Genomic DNA, 15,125 nt, shown 5'->3' with positions numbered 1-15,125 from the left:
ATGGATCAAATATTATTGATTGATTCATAATGATAATACAGTGCAATATATATAGCCATCTAACCCTAGCACTAGTGTAAACGTGGGCTAGGCCCATTATATTGATAAGTGGACTATAATGACTAACATCCCCCCGCAGTTGGAACGGGAGTACGCCGGACGCTCAAACTGGTGCAAAACTCGTCGAAGAGTGGGAACGGTAGACCTTTGGTGAAGATGTCTGCAAACTGATATCTAGAAGGGACATGAAGAACCCGCACATGTCCCTGGGCCACGAGATCTCGTATAAAATGAATGTCAATCTCGATATGTTTTGTCCGCTGGTGCTGAACTGGGTTGTTGGGCAGATAAACGGAGCTGACATTGTCACAATAAACTAAAGTAGCAGAGGTGAGAGGACAATGAAGCTCGCGAAAAAGATTACGAATCCAGCAAGTCTCGGCAACGGCGTTGGCAACTCCACGATACTCTGCTTCAGGACTGGAGCGAGAGGATGTGAGTTGTCGTTTGGAAGACCATGAGAGAAGGTTATTGCCAAGGAACACACAATAGCCAGATGTAGATCGTCGAGTAGTAGGGCAGTCTGCCCAATCAGCATCTGAATAAGCAACTAGAGATGTCGGAGATGACGCATATAACTTTAGGCCAAGATCAGTGGTGCCCTGAATGTACCTAATGATCCGTTTGAGCGCATGAAAGTGCTGCTCGCAAGGATCATGCATAAAGAGACATATTTGCTGAACTGCATAAGATATATCTGGTCTGGTGAATGTGAGATACTGTAGGGCGCCTGCAAGGCTCCTATGAAGTGTGGGATCGTCAACAGAAGGGCCGTGACTAGTAAGCTTGGCCCCGGGTTCGACCGGGGTCCTGCATGGGTGACAAGTGAACATACCAGCCCGCTCAATAATCTCAAGTGCGTACTGTTTCTTGGAGAGAAACAAGCTAGAAGCATTGCAAGTAGCATGGATCCCTAGAAAGTAATTTGTCAAAACTCGTCCTAATCTATCCAGACGAAGTCCATATCGATTATAAATGATTAACAACAGTTGATTACATCGCGAGGTACTTGACCTCTATATGATACATTTTACAAACATTGCATTCGTTTTTGAAAAGACAATCTTTCATTACAACGAAAGTTGACGGCATGCATACCATTTCATAATATATCTAACTATAATCGACTTAATAATACTCTTGTGATCTCAACGACTCGAATGCAACGTCTTTTGAAATATGTCATGAATGACTCCAAGTAATATCTCTAAAATGAGCAAATGCACAGCGGAAGATTTCTTTCATACCTGAGAATAAACATGCTTTAAAGTGTCAACCAAAAGGTTGGTGAGTTCATTAGTTTAACATAAATAATCATTTCATTCATTTTAATAGACCACAAGATTTTCATTTCTCATAAATATACGTCCCATGCATAGAGACAAAAATATCATTCATATGGATTGAACACCTGGTAACCGACATTAACAAGATGCATATAAGAATATCCCCTATCATTCCGGGATCCTCCTTCGGACATGATATAAATTTCGAAGTACTAAAGCATCCGGTACTTTGGATGGGGCTTGTTGGGCCCGATAGATCTATCTTTAGAGTTCGCGTCAATTAGGGTTTCTGTTCCCTAATTCTTAGATTACCAGACTATATAAAAAGGGGCATATCCGATTTCGATCATTCAACCATATAATGTAGTTTCAATTACTTGTGTCTATTTCATAAAATAGTTATAAAAACAGCGTATGTATTCTCAGTCCCAAAAATATATATTGCAAAAGTATTTAAAAAGGGATTAATGAAACTCACGCATATAAATATTGAAAAATAGTCAATAAAGCATTTGCATGTATTCTCAGCCCAAAAATGTAATGAGTAAAAAGGGAGTAAATGAAACACACGCATATAAATATTGTAAAACAGTTAATAAAGCATTTGCATGTATTCTCAGTCCAAAAATGTAATGAGTAAAAAGGGCAAATGAAACTCACTATACTGTATTTTGTAGTAAAAATACATATGACGTCATTGAACAAGTGTAGGGTTGGCCTCAGATTCACGAACCTATATCAGTTGCATATATATTAACACATATCCCATTTAATCAACTGGGTTTACTTATATTTTATAATTTATTAGTATTTTTAATTATAATTATTCTTATGATAAATATATGATATATAATTTAATTAGAGTTTTATCAATATAAATGGTAATATATTAGTTAAAAATATATTAGTATGTAATATTAGTTGACTTGTAATATACTTTTATATAGATAACATTTATTTGTTAAAAATAATAATTATAATAATACTAAAACTAATAATAGTAAAGATAATAATAAAAATGATAATACTTTTAATAATAATGATAATACTAATAATAAAATGGAAAAAATGTCATGTGTTAATAATGATAATAATAATAATAAAAGCGATAAAAATAATAGTAATAATAATAATAATAATGTTAGTAATGATAATTAATATAATAATACTCATAATGATAATGAAAATGATAATTTTAATAAAATTACTTTTGTTAATAATAATAATTTCAAAAATGATAATTTTAAGGATAATTCTAATAATAATATTAATAATAATATTAGAAATAATAATCCTAATGCTCATTTTAATGATAATAATAATAATGAGTATAATTTTTATATTAGTATAGTAGTAGTAGTAGTAGTAGTAGTAGTAGTAGTAGTAGTAGTAGTAATAATAATAATAATAATAATAATAATAATAATAATAATAATAATAACAATAATAATAATAATAATAATAATAATAATAATAATAATAATAATAATAATAATAATAATAATAATAATAATAATAATAATAATAATAATAATAATAATAATAATAATAATAATAATAATAATAATAATAATAATAATAATAATAGTAATGCTACCTCAAAGAAGTATCCCTTAAAAAAAATGCCCAAGTCCGGGTTTGAACCCGCGACCTCTCGCTAACCCGATAATATACTTAACCATCTGAGCTAACCTATTTTCCTGATTTAATTCCATTCCCGTATATATTTACCCGTTTTCTTTCTGTTTCAATTTCTTCTTCCTCGACTCACATCATCATTTTCATAAGACTTCATCATCATCTCATTAACATCCTAACCTTTATCATCATCATTATTCTAATGCTAACATCATCATCTTTCGATACCTTCATCATCTCATCATCAACATACCCACAGTTTACTTATCCTAAAAGGTTTCACATGGTTATTTTTAGATTGCCGAAAAAAAATATACACTTGGAACAATGAATCTTCCGAAAACATATACACGTATTACTTGTAATATATCCAAATTGACGTTATTGATCAAATACACTAACTCTGTGGGTACGGCCAACTTGTGCAGACATGGCGAACCCCTTAACACACTCACCCTTAAGACTTTTGTGTAAAGTGCAAGGAAAACTTCTCCCAACCTTGCAACCACGTTTTATTTAGTAAACCGGTCCCGTATTTGTTTTTCTTATATTTAATTCGTTGAGGTTGTAATCCCGTTGTTTCCCATTATGTATGATCTATTCCTAATCCTCATATATTTATATATATATTTTTTATATAACCCATTCTCTCTCAATATAAAACATATTCGATCTCTTCTTTCAATCTATCTTCTTTCAATTCAGTTTAATGAACGTCGCAAACGGGTTCGAATGATAATGTTTAACTCGTTCAATGGTGGTTGTTGATGGTGATTTGAAGGTGGTGCCGTGAAGGTGATGGTTGGAGGTGATAAATAGTGGTGGTTGTAGTTCATGGTGCTTGATGGTTGGTCGAACAGAAACGAGTATAGTAGCGGTTTATCGATGTAGCTAGTGGTGGTAATCGAGTAATAATATAGTGATTTATTTGTTGCTGTAATTGTATTATCAAGATCACATAACAAGCAAGAACATGTTAAAAAAAATGGGGTGCGTGTTCTATGATGATGACCGAAGGTGTATAGATTCGGATAAGAAGCAGGTTTTGGGCTTTGATTAAATTAGGTAACAGCTGGGTCTTTCTTTTTTTTGTTACGGCCCATCAGAAAATTAAATTGTGGTTCACGGCCCAATAGCTCTTGTAACCCATTTAATAAATAAAAAGGCCTAAAATACATACTAATACTTGTTCAGTTGTTGTGTGTCTCGAAGCCAGGATCAGGATAAATATTAAACGGGAAGTAATTACCTCAACGGTTGTTATCATTGTATCATCATCAACACGTCATATTACCTAATCGTCAATCATTAGTAGATAGATACCCGACACATAATATATTAGGTTAAGTAAAATAATATACTTATAACCTTTATCAAACAAGTTGAGTGGATGAATGTGTCTTTCGGCCCACCACTATGAACACAAGATGAAAATGCCAATCAACAACAGTGGTCATCAATACTTTTACTTTTGGAAAAGAAATTCGAAAAGGACAATTTATAGGAACACTTCTATAGATGGGTTTTCTTTGGATTATAATCATAAACAAAAACAGTAGAAGTTTCAAGTAATTCGACCGAGTATTTAGTTTATGTGAGGTTGAACTGTTCGAAAAAAACAGCAACAAAATGGTGTTTGCAGCTTTGGTCTGATGGTGGTGATAGCGCAAGAGTAATAGTAACAGAAAAAAAAAAAATATATATATATATATATATATATATATATATATATATATATATATATATTTCATGATTGTACATGGTCTTTGGTTCATCATTAACGCTTGTTCTCATCATTGAATCATCATTATCAATAGTTACAGATATACGATGGTAAAGGTTTAATGAGTGTGGTTATCGTGGTTATCAATGAGGATGACGAGACTAAGTGATGATGTTCAAATGAAGAAAAAAAGAAGAAAAGAAAAGAAGATGCAAGTGGTAGTGATTGTTTTCTTTTGACTCTTATGATATGCAAGTGGTAGTGCATATTGTATATAGACATATACTCCGTGTGAGCTAAATTGTGAGAACAAAAAAAAACACAAACAATAACCTAATTGATTCAATCATGCACACTATAATATTTATAATATAATTTAAGATATAAACGTGTTATATTGTTAGCCGTCGTCTACTATTTCATTTACGGATTGAAATTCGTGTTCCGTTGATAATGAATAAGAGTACACAGAAAAATCCTATATTTTTAAATTATCTATAATTATTTATTTTGGTCATTATGGTATAAAATTTGATCATAAATTATTAAATAAAAATTACATTAATTATTTACTCCCAACTCCTAAGTAAAATATAAAATTTTTTAAAATTAAACAAATAGTTCCTAATTATATTTTTACTAAACCTATAGTGTATATAACTTATTTTCAGATAACCGTTTATTTTAAAAATCACATAAGTTCGAATTTAACTTGTTTAATATCAATCGAAACATCAAACGAATATTACAATCATTTAATATTTATTTTTAATATACTTTATTTATATATAGAGATATATTTTAAATAATAAATATTATAATATCCTATTTTTATTTTATTAATTTTTAATAACAACAACATATAATACTTCAAATTATATTTCGAATTATTATTTATACATATATACATACATACATACATATCTATTTACAATTAATTGTTCGTGAATCGTCGAGAGCAGTCGAAGGTCAATTAAATATATGAAACAGTTCAAACTTTTTGAAATTCAACTTAATAGATTTTGCTTATCGTGTCGAAATCAAATAAAGATTAAGTTTAAATTTGGTCGGAAATTCCCGGGTCGTCACAGTACCTACCCGTTAAAGAAATTTCGTCCCGAAATTTGAGTGGAATCCTCATGCTTAACATTAAGAATGTTTTCCTGACGAATATGAGTTGATAAATAGAGTTTTATCATCATTTAGTAATATGGATAAACAATTTTGATTGTGTGAAGAGTACGAGTGAAGCTATCACAAAAGAATGAAATGAATAATTGAAGGTTCGTCTTAACCGGTGACGTAGTCACGGTTGATTTCTGAAATTTTAGGGATTAAAAGAAAATCTTCGTAATAAGATTTAGTTCTTTGGTAATTAGGGAAATTAAGATCCCCTTTGGTAAATGCAATAATCTGTTTTGATTGCTTTGTCGGACATTTCACTATAAATCCACCCTCTTTATTTCCTTTATATTTTGGAGTTCCATCCCTTTTGTTTTCTCTTCCCGACCTTAAGTCAAGCGAATAATGGTTCAGAATTCGTAGGTATGAAGTTTCGAATGAACATGACTAACGTTCTAAGAGAGAAATTGTAATAGCACGATCTTGATTGGTTAAATTACCAGAATTCAAGAGAAAAGATAGAACTATCAAGAAATTATGTTCTTGATATGTTTAGAGATTAGATAGAATGTAAGAGTCGTGTAACATGGCACATGATGGCGTTATGATCTGTGAATCATCACGTTCCATTAGAAACTCAGCATGACTTACTGTAATATAATCACGTTGATCAAGTGTCATTATATTATACTAACTCATGCATCAATTTCCAACACTACTTCAAAAGCATTCTTATTTTAAACTCGAAGGTTTACAGAATATAGAAACTAAGACAGTTTCCTTTTATGATATATCATAGATAGCGCGGAGAGATAATTTATATTGGACGAGAATATTTATGAAGATAACTTCAGAAATATTGAGGATATTTATAATGAAAGATACGATGATATCTTGGAATTTCTAATATCGAAGGATGATGAAGAAAATTTGTCCGCAAGAGTTTGGAGTCAGAAGCAAGGTATTCGCTAAAGATTTCATCAGAAACAGAATCATCAGGATTCTTAATGTACAAGTTTAGTCCTTGTGATTTTTTCAGAGACTCCTTCGTAGTTTGCTCAATCAATTTTTCAGTTTCAAACTTTTTCTGAGCTTTGCCAACATACAATTCTTTATCATCAACTTTTGGCTGTTGAGGTCGTTTACAGTTTTTGTTGCTTCATTCAACTTTTCAAAATTTAGAGCATTAATTCGCAGACTGGGTGCTTTTCAGAATTTCAGAATGGAAGATCATATTTCTAAGAGATAAATATTATATGGATACATATAACAGTTGATGTAGAAACGTTGCGAAACTCAAAATACAGATTTGCTGATTCCCGGTAATTGGTATGGCAATTCTTGTTACAAGATGCGGATGAATACATGATGAGACTTCAATAGATAAATATAGTGATTTGTCGAAGATATTTAAGCCAAGGAGCAACGAGGTTGCTGGTACGTCTGCTGGTAATATGATGGAATATAAAAGAATTCTCCGGTATCAAAAGGGTAATCGTATATATCAGGATTATAGTAAGACTACTTCGAATGAAAAGTCGAAGTTGACTTGTTGGAGCTGTGACAAATTTGGCTAATTTGAAAAGAAATTGCAAAGTTATTTTCGGTAATAACAGTGCCAAAGGAGCTAGCACAGACACGTGTTAAACGTTTACTCAGGTTCTGAGTGTTTTCAGGTGCATAATTATATGACCAATCTTTTCTCCCGTAGATGAAGTGTGGTTGGTTCATTCTCTCGATTGAGGTGTTTTTCAAGAATCATGAAATGTTTGAACACAGATTGAAATCGTTAAGATACAAATGAGGTTTAAGATGAGATCAAGTGGCAAACTTGAAGAATTTTTTTTTTTTTTGTTTCATATGTTATAATCAATATTTTAATTCATTTTAATTGTCCAATGTTGGTCCCCAGTTGATAGTCCACAGTTAGCAATTCAATAATTCATATATAGCTTAATATATAATATTCGAATTAATTAATACGTATCGTGACCCGTGTACGTCTCAGACTCGATCACAACTCAAATTATATATATTATTGTAGAATCAACCTCAACCCTGTATAGAGAACTCGATCATTACTGCATATAGAGTGTCTATGGTGATTCCAAATAATATATATAGATGCGTCGATATGATATGTCAAAACCTTGTATACGTGTCCCGATATTTAAAGTGCGTAAAATAAATACAGAAATTAAATGACGATAAATAAAATGCGTAAAGTAAATAACAGAAATTAAATGACGATAAATAAAATTGCGAGAATTTAAATTGCGATAAATAAAATGTAATCAGTTAGCTAGGAACAATTAGCTGGAACAGTTAGCGTGAATTCTTAACAAAAATTTTTTCGTAGTTAAATTTGTTTGTGTCTATCAAATTTTTATTTCGTCAAATGTTTTCTTCATTATGCCACTTGCTAGATTCTGATAGGTCAAAATCCAAATATGAAATTGAATGAAAATGGTTATTCTGCAGTGAGCGGATACGTGTATCGGTGGTTGTAAGTAGGATAGTAAATGACTGTTGAATCAGCTTCGTCGAATATACAGTGTAACTTATTAAAGTGAAATCTAATTATTCCTTGGGTATTACCTACCCGTTAAAATATTTTCACCATTAACAGTTTGTACAAAAGAATTTTTAATTACAATCTTTATGGAAATATACTTGCATATATATTTTCTTCAGATGTAATTATGGATTTAATGAGTTAATATGATATTAATCTCATTTGATTTATCGTTAGAACTAGAATACATAATCTCTAAAACATTTAGAGATTACTTAATCGCCATGAAGAATGAAGACAATCGATGTAGAACGATACGTAGAACGATGATTATACTCGAGGTATAGAATGAAATGTTGAGGCATGGATTGTTGATGGTACTGGTGCTGTTACTCATGGTACTGTTGGTGCCAGTGATGTTGCTGAAGCTGGTACATTTTGCACCATATTCTCCAAATTTATTTATTTATATTTTTTTTTCGAGCGCGAAGTTTTTTGACTTCTTCTATTATTCCGGGGTGATTGTCGGTTAGAACGAGTAAATGAATAAGATTTAGAATTTTTGATAGAATATAATCTTTGGCGAGATATTCGGGAAATGACAGACAAAATAGTATTACAAACAGGTTCGCCGGTAAGTGTTTCAGATTCATCGCCAAGAGGTAAATTCGGTTGGTGGAATGGAAAGGATTGCTTTCTTCTTGTCTCTGTTGGTTTAGTCGACTACGAACCCATCACCAATTCATCCCGAATTGGTGATGACTGATTTTTTTGATCCATTCCAGTTATACTGCTTTCGAAGCTCAAGTATGTTTCCATATCGGAATAGCTGTCGGAATTCGAGGAACTTGAACTGGTTGAGGGATTCATCTCGTACGATCAGATGAAGGATTTTCGATAAGAATTAGATTATAGGATGTAGATTAGTATCCTACAATACTTAATTTACATATGCATATATAATACTAAAATCCCATAAGTTACGGAGGAATCTACGAAAGTTGTCAGGCAAAGTCTACAGTAACAGATATGCAAAGATATGAATTAGCAGATACGCTAAGATACGAATTTGATCTATACACTATTCATGCAATCATTGCAGTAAGATATGTCTAGACTAAGAATGATAAGCAGGTAATTTCCTAAGGATGATAAACAGATGATTTCCGACAAAAATGATAAGCAAAACTTTTGACATGCAGACACGGTCGAAGTCCAGACTCACTAATGCATCCTAATGACTTATCAGTTAGACACACAAATGCAGACCTGGTTCGCTATGACCACCACTCTGATACCAACTGTCAAAACCCGTCCTAATCCATCCAGACAAAGTCCATATCGATTATAAATGATTCACAACAGTTGATTACATCGCGAGGTACTTGACCTCTATATGATACATTTTACAAACATTGCATTCGTTTTTGAAAAGACAATCTTTCATTACAACGAAAGTTGACGGCATGCATACCATTTCATAATATATCTAACTATAATCGACTTAATAATACTCTTGATGATCTCAACGACTCGAATGCAACGTCTTTTGAAATATGTCATGAATGACTCCAAGTAATATCTCTAAAATGAGCAAATGCACAGCGGAAGATTTCTTTCATACCTGAGAATAAACATGCTTTAAAGTGTCAACCAAAAGGTTGGTGAGTTCATTAGTTTAACATAAATAATCATTTCATTCATTTTAATAGACCACAAGATTTTCATTTCTCATAAATATACGTCCCATGCATAGAGATAAAAATATCATTCATATGGATTGAACACCTGGTAACCGACATTAACAAGATGCATATAAGAATATCCCCTATCATTCCGGGATCCTCCTTCGGACATGATATAAATTTCAAAGTACTAAAGCATTCGGTACTTTGGATGGGGCTTGTTGGGCCCGATAGATCTATCTTTAGAGTTCGCGTCAATTAGGGTTTCTGTTCCCTAATTCTTAGATTACCAGACTATATAAAAAGGGGCATATCCGATTTCGATCATTCAACCATATAATGTAGTTTCAATTACTTGTGTCTATTTCGTAAAATAGTTATAAAAACAGCGTATGTATTCTCAGTCCCAAAAATATATATTTCAAAAGCATTTCAAAAGGGATTAATGAAACTCACGCATATAAATATTGTAAAATAGTTAATAAAGCATTTGCATGTATTCTCAGCCCAAAAATGTAATGAGTAAAAAGGGCAAATGAAACTCACTATACTGTATTTTGTAGTAAAAATACATATGACGTCATTGAACAAGTGTAGGGTTGGCCTCAGATTCACGAACCTATATCAGTTGCATATATATTAACACATATCCCATTTAATCAACTTGGTTTACTTATATTTTATAATTTATTAGTATTTTTAATTATAATTATTCTTAGGATAAATATATGATATTTAATTTAATTAGAGTTTTATCAATATAAATGGTAATATATTAGTTAAAAATATTTAGTATGTAATATTAGTTGACTTGTAATATACTTTTATATAGATAACATTTATTTGTTAAAAATAATAATTATAATAATACTAAAACTAATAATAGTAAAGATAATAATAAAAATGATAATACTTTTAATAATAATGATAATACTAATAATAAAATGGAAAAAAATGTCATGTGTTAATAATGATAATAACAATAAAAGCGATAAAAATAATAGTAATAATAATAATAATAATGTTAGTAATGATAATTAATATAATAATACTCATAATGATAATGAAAATGATAATTTTAATAAAATTACTTTTGTTAATAATAATAATTTCAAAAATGATAATTTTAAGGATAATTCTAATAATAATATTAATAATAATATTAGAAATAATAATCCTAATGCTCATTTTAATGATAATAATAATAATGAGTATAATTTTTATATTAGTGTAGTAGTAGTAGTAGTAGTAGTAATAATAATAATAATAATAATAATAATAATAATAATAATAATAATAATAATAATAATAATAATAATAATAATAATAATAATAATAATAATAATAATAATAATAATAATAATAATAATAATAATAATAATAATAATAATAATAATGCTACCTCAAAGAAGTATCCCTTAAAAAAAATGCCCAAGTCCGGATTTGAACCCGCGACCTCTCGCTAACCCGATAATATACTTAACCATCTGAGCTAACCTGTTTTCTTGATTTAATTCCATTCCCGTATATATTTACCCGTTTTCTTTCTGTTTCAATTTCTTCTTCCTCGACTCACATCATCATTTTCATAAGACTTCATCATCATCTCATTAACATCCTAACCTTTATCATCATCATTATTCTAATGCTAACATCATCATCTTTCGATACCTTCATCATCTCATCATCTCATCATCAACATACCCACAATTTACTTATCCTAAAAGGTTTCACATGGTTATTTTTAGATTGCCGAAAACAAATATACACTTGGAACAATGAATCTTCCGGAAACATATACACGTATTACTTGTAATATATCCAAATTGACGTTATTGATCAAATACACTAACTCTGTGGGTGTGGCCAACTTGTGCAGACATGGCGGACCCCTTAACACACTCACCCTTAAGACTTTTGTGTAAAGTGCAAGGAAAACTTCTCCCAACCTTGCAACCACGTTTTATTTAGTAAACTGGTCCCGTATTTGTTTTTCTTATATTTAATTCGTTGAGGTTGTAATCCCGTTGTTTCCCATTATGTATGATCTATTCCTAATCCTCATATATTTATATATATATTTTATATAACCCATTCTCTCTCAATATAAAACATATTCGATCTCTTCTTTCAATCTATCTTCCTTCAATTCAGTTTAATGAACGTTGTAAATGGGTTCGAATGATAATGTTTAACTGGTTCAATGGTGGTTGTTGATGGTGATTTGAAGGTGGTGTCGTGAAGGTGATGGTTGGAGGTGATAAATAGTGGTGGTTGTAGTTCATGGTGCTTGATGGTTGGTCGAACAGAAATGAGTATAGTAGAGGTTTATCGATGTAGCTAGTGGTGGTAATCGAGTAATAATATAGTGATTTATTTGTTGCTGTAATTGTATTATCAAGATCACATAAAAAGCAAGAACATGTTAAAAAAAAATGGGGTGCGTGTTCTATGATGATAACCGAAGGTGTATAGAGTCGGATAAGAAGCAGGTTTTGGGCTTTGATTAAATTAGGTAACAGCTGGGTCTTTCTTTTTTTTGTTACGGCCCATCAGAAAATTAAATTGTGGTTCACGGCCCAATAGCTCTTGTAACCCATTTAATAAATAAAAAGGCCTAAAATACATACTAATACTTGTTCAGTTGTTGTGTGTCTCGAAGCCAGGATCAAGATAAATATTAAACGGGAAGTAATTACCTCAACGGTTGTTATCATTGTATCATCATCAACACGTCATATTACCTAATCGTCAATCATTAGTAGATAGATACCCGACACATAATATATTAGGTTAAGTAAAATAATATACTTATAACCTTTATCAAACAAGTTGAGTGGATGAATGTGTCTTTCGACCCACCACTATGAACACAAGATGAAAATGCCAATCAACAACAGTGGTCATCAATACTTTTACTTTTGGAAAAGAAATTCGAAAAGGACAATTTGTAGGAACACTTCTATAGATGGGTTTGCTTTGGATTATAATCATAAACAGAAACAGTAGAAGTTTCAAGTAATTAGACCGAGTATTTAGTTTATGTGAGGTTGAACTGTTCGAAAAAAACAGCAACAAAATGGTGTTTGCAGCTTTGGTATGATGGTGGTGATAGCGCAAGAGTAATAGTAACAGAAATATATATATATATATTTATTTCATGATTGTACCTGGTCTTTGGTTCATCATTAACTCTTGTTCTCATCATTGAATCATCATTATCAATAGTTACAGATATGCGATGGTAAAGGTTTAATGAGTGTGGTTATCATGGTTATCAATGAGGATGATGAGACTAAGTGATGATGTTCAAATGAAGAAAAAAAAGAAAAGAAAAGAAGATGCAAGTGGTAGTGATTGTTTTCTTCTGACTCTTATGATATGCAAGTGGTAGTGCATATTGTATATAGACATATACTCCGTGTGAGCTAAATTGTGAGAACAAAAAAAAACACAAACAATAACCTAATTGATTCAATCATGCACACTATAATATTTATAATATAATTTAAGATATAAACGTGTTATATTGTTAGCCGTCGTCTACTATTTCATTTACGGATTGAAATTCGTGTTCCGTTGATAATGAACAAGAGTACACAGAAAAATCCTATATTTTTAAATTATATATAATTATTTATTTTGGTCATTATGGTATAAAATTTGATCATAAATTATTAAATAAAAATTACATTAATTATTTACTCCCAACCCCTAAGTAAAATATAAAATTTTTTAAAATTAAACAAATAGTTCCTAATTATATTTTTAATAAACCTATAGTGTATATAACTTATTTTCAGATAACCGTTTATTTTAAAAATCACATAAGTTCGAATTTAACTTGTTTAATATCAATCGAAACATCAAACGAATATTACAATCATTTAATATTTATTTTTAATATACTTTATTTATATATAGAGATATATTTTAAATAATAAATATTATAATATCCTATTTTTATTTTATTAATTTTTAATAATAACAACATATAATACTTCAAATTATATTTCAAATTATTATTTATACATACATACATACATACATACATACATACATATCTATTTACAATTAATTGTTCGTGAATCGTCGAGAGCAGTCGAAGGTCAATTGAATATATGAAACAGTTCAAACTTTTTGAAATTCAACTTAATAGATTTTGCTTATCGTGTCGAAATCAATTAAAGATTAAGTTTAAATTTGGTCAGAAATTCCCGGGTCGTCACATAATTTAAGGGACCCAAATCAGTCATGGCAAACTCCTTATATAAGGAAGCGATAATCCTCTGAAGAAATGTTGTGGAAGATGCAGTCAAGATGATATCATCGACATTTAAAAGTAGATATGCGGTATCTGATCCCTAAAGAAAAATAAATAGAGACGTATCACACCGGCTCTCATGGAACCCAATCTGATGAGCATAACCTGTAAAGCATTGAACCAAGCGCGAGGGGCCTGTTTGAGGCCATATAATGACTTCTGTATGAGGCATACATGATCCGGAAATCTAGGATCGTGAAAACCAGGTGGCTGATGCATGTATACTATCTCTGTAAGTTGTCCATGAAGAAAGGCATTCTTGACACCGAGCTGATGAATGGGCCAATGTCAAGAAACCGCCAAACTCAGGACAGTACGTATCGATGCCGGTTTAACAACCGGGCTAAAAGTCTCATCACAATCTATACCAACCTATTGGCTTTGACCGTTAGCAACGAGTCGAGCCTTGTACCTGCTCAAGTTACCATCTGCATTAAACTTGTTCTTGAAGAGCCACATGGAGCGAACTATGTTCGTGTCCGAAGGGCGAGGCACAAGTGTCCAAGTACTGTTATTAATTAAAGCATTATATTCATCAGTCATGTCATAGCTTGTTTCCAGTTAGAGTCCCGAAGTGCATCGGGATAAGTGCGAGGAATAGGGGAAATAACAGAGATGTGAAGGTTGAGACGGTCAACAGGTTTGGTTTTACTGACATGGGTGCGAGTAACCATAGGATGGACAGAAGTGGAGGATGTAGCCTCTGTAGGAGGAGCCTGTGTCTCCAAAGTGGAATTAGGGACGGTAGCTTCAGTAGGAGGAAGCTGTGTCT

The 15,125-nt window shown here is 31.3% G+C and overlaps 1 long non-coding RNA gene across 1 annotated transcript in view; it reads right to left on the bottom strand.

Annotated features, from left to right (window-relative positions):
• Positions 1–15,125, bottom strand: part of LOC139858800 (uncharacterized) — a 260,912-nt gene that overhangs the window by 1,275 nt on the left and 244,512 nt on the right. The window lies entirely within an intron of this gene.

This window comes from Rutidosis leptorrhynchoides, chromosome 7 (assembly GCF_046630445.1).
Source record: "Rutidosis leptorrhynchoides isolate AG116_Rl617_1_P2 chromosome 7, CSIRO_AGI_Rlap_v1, whole genome shotgun sequence".
Lineage (NCBI taxonomy): Eukaryota > Viridiplantae > Streptophyta > Magnoliopsida > Asterales > Asteraceae > Rutidosis > Rutidosis leptorrhynchoides.
This window is presented reverse-complemented; position numbering and strand designations above follow the sequence as displayed.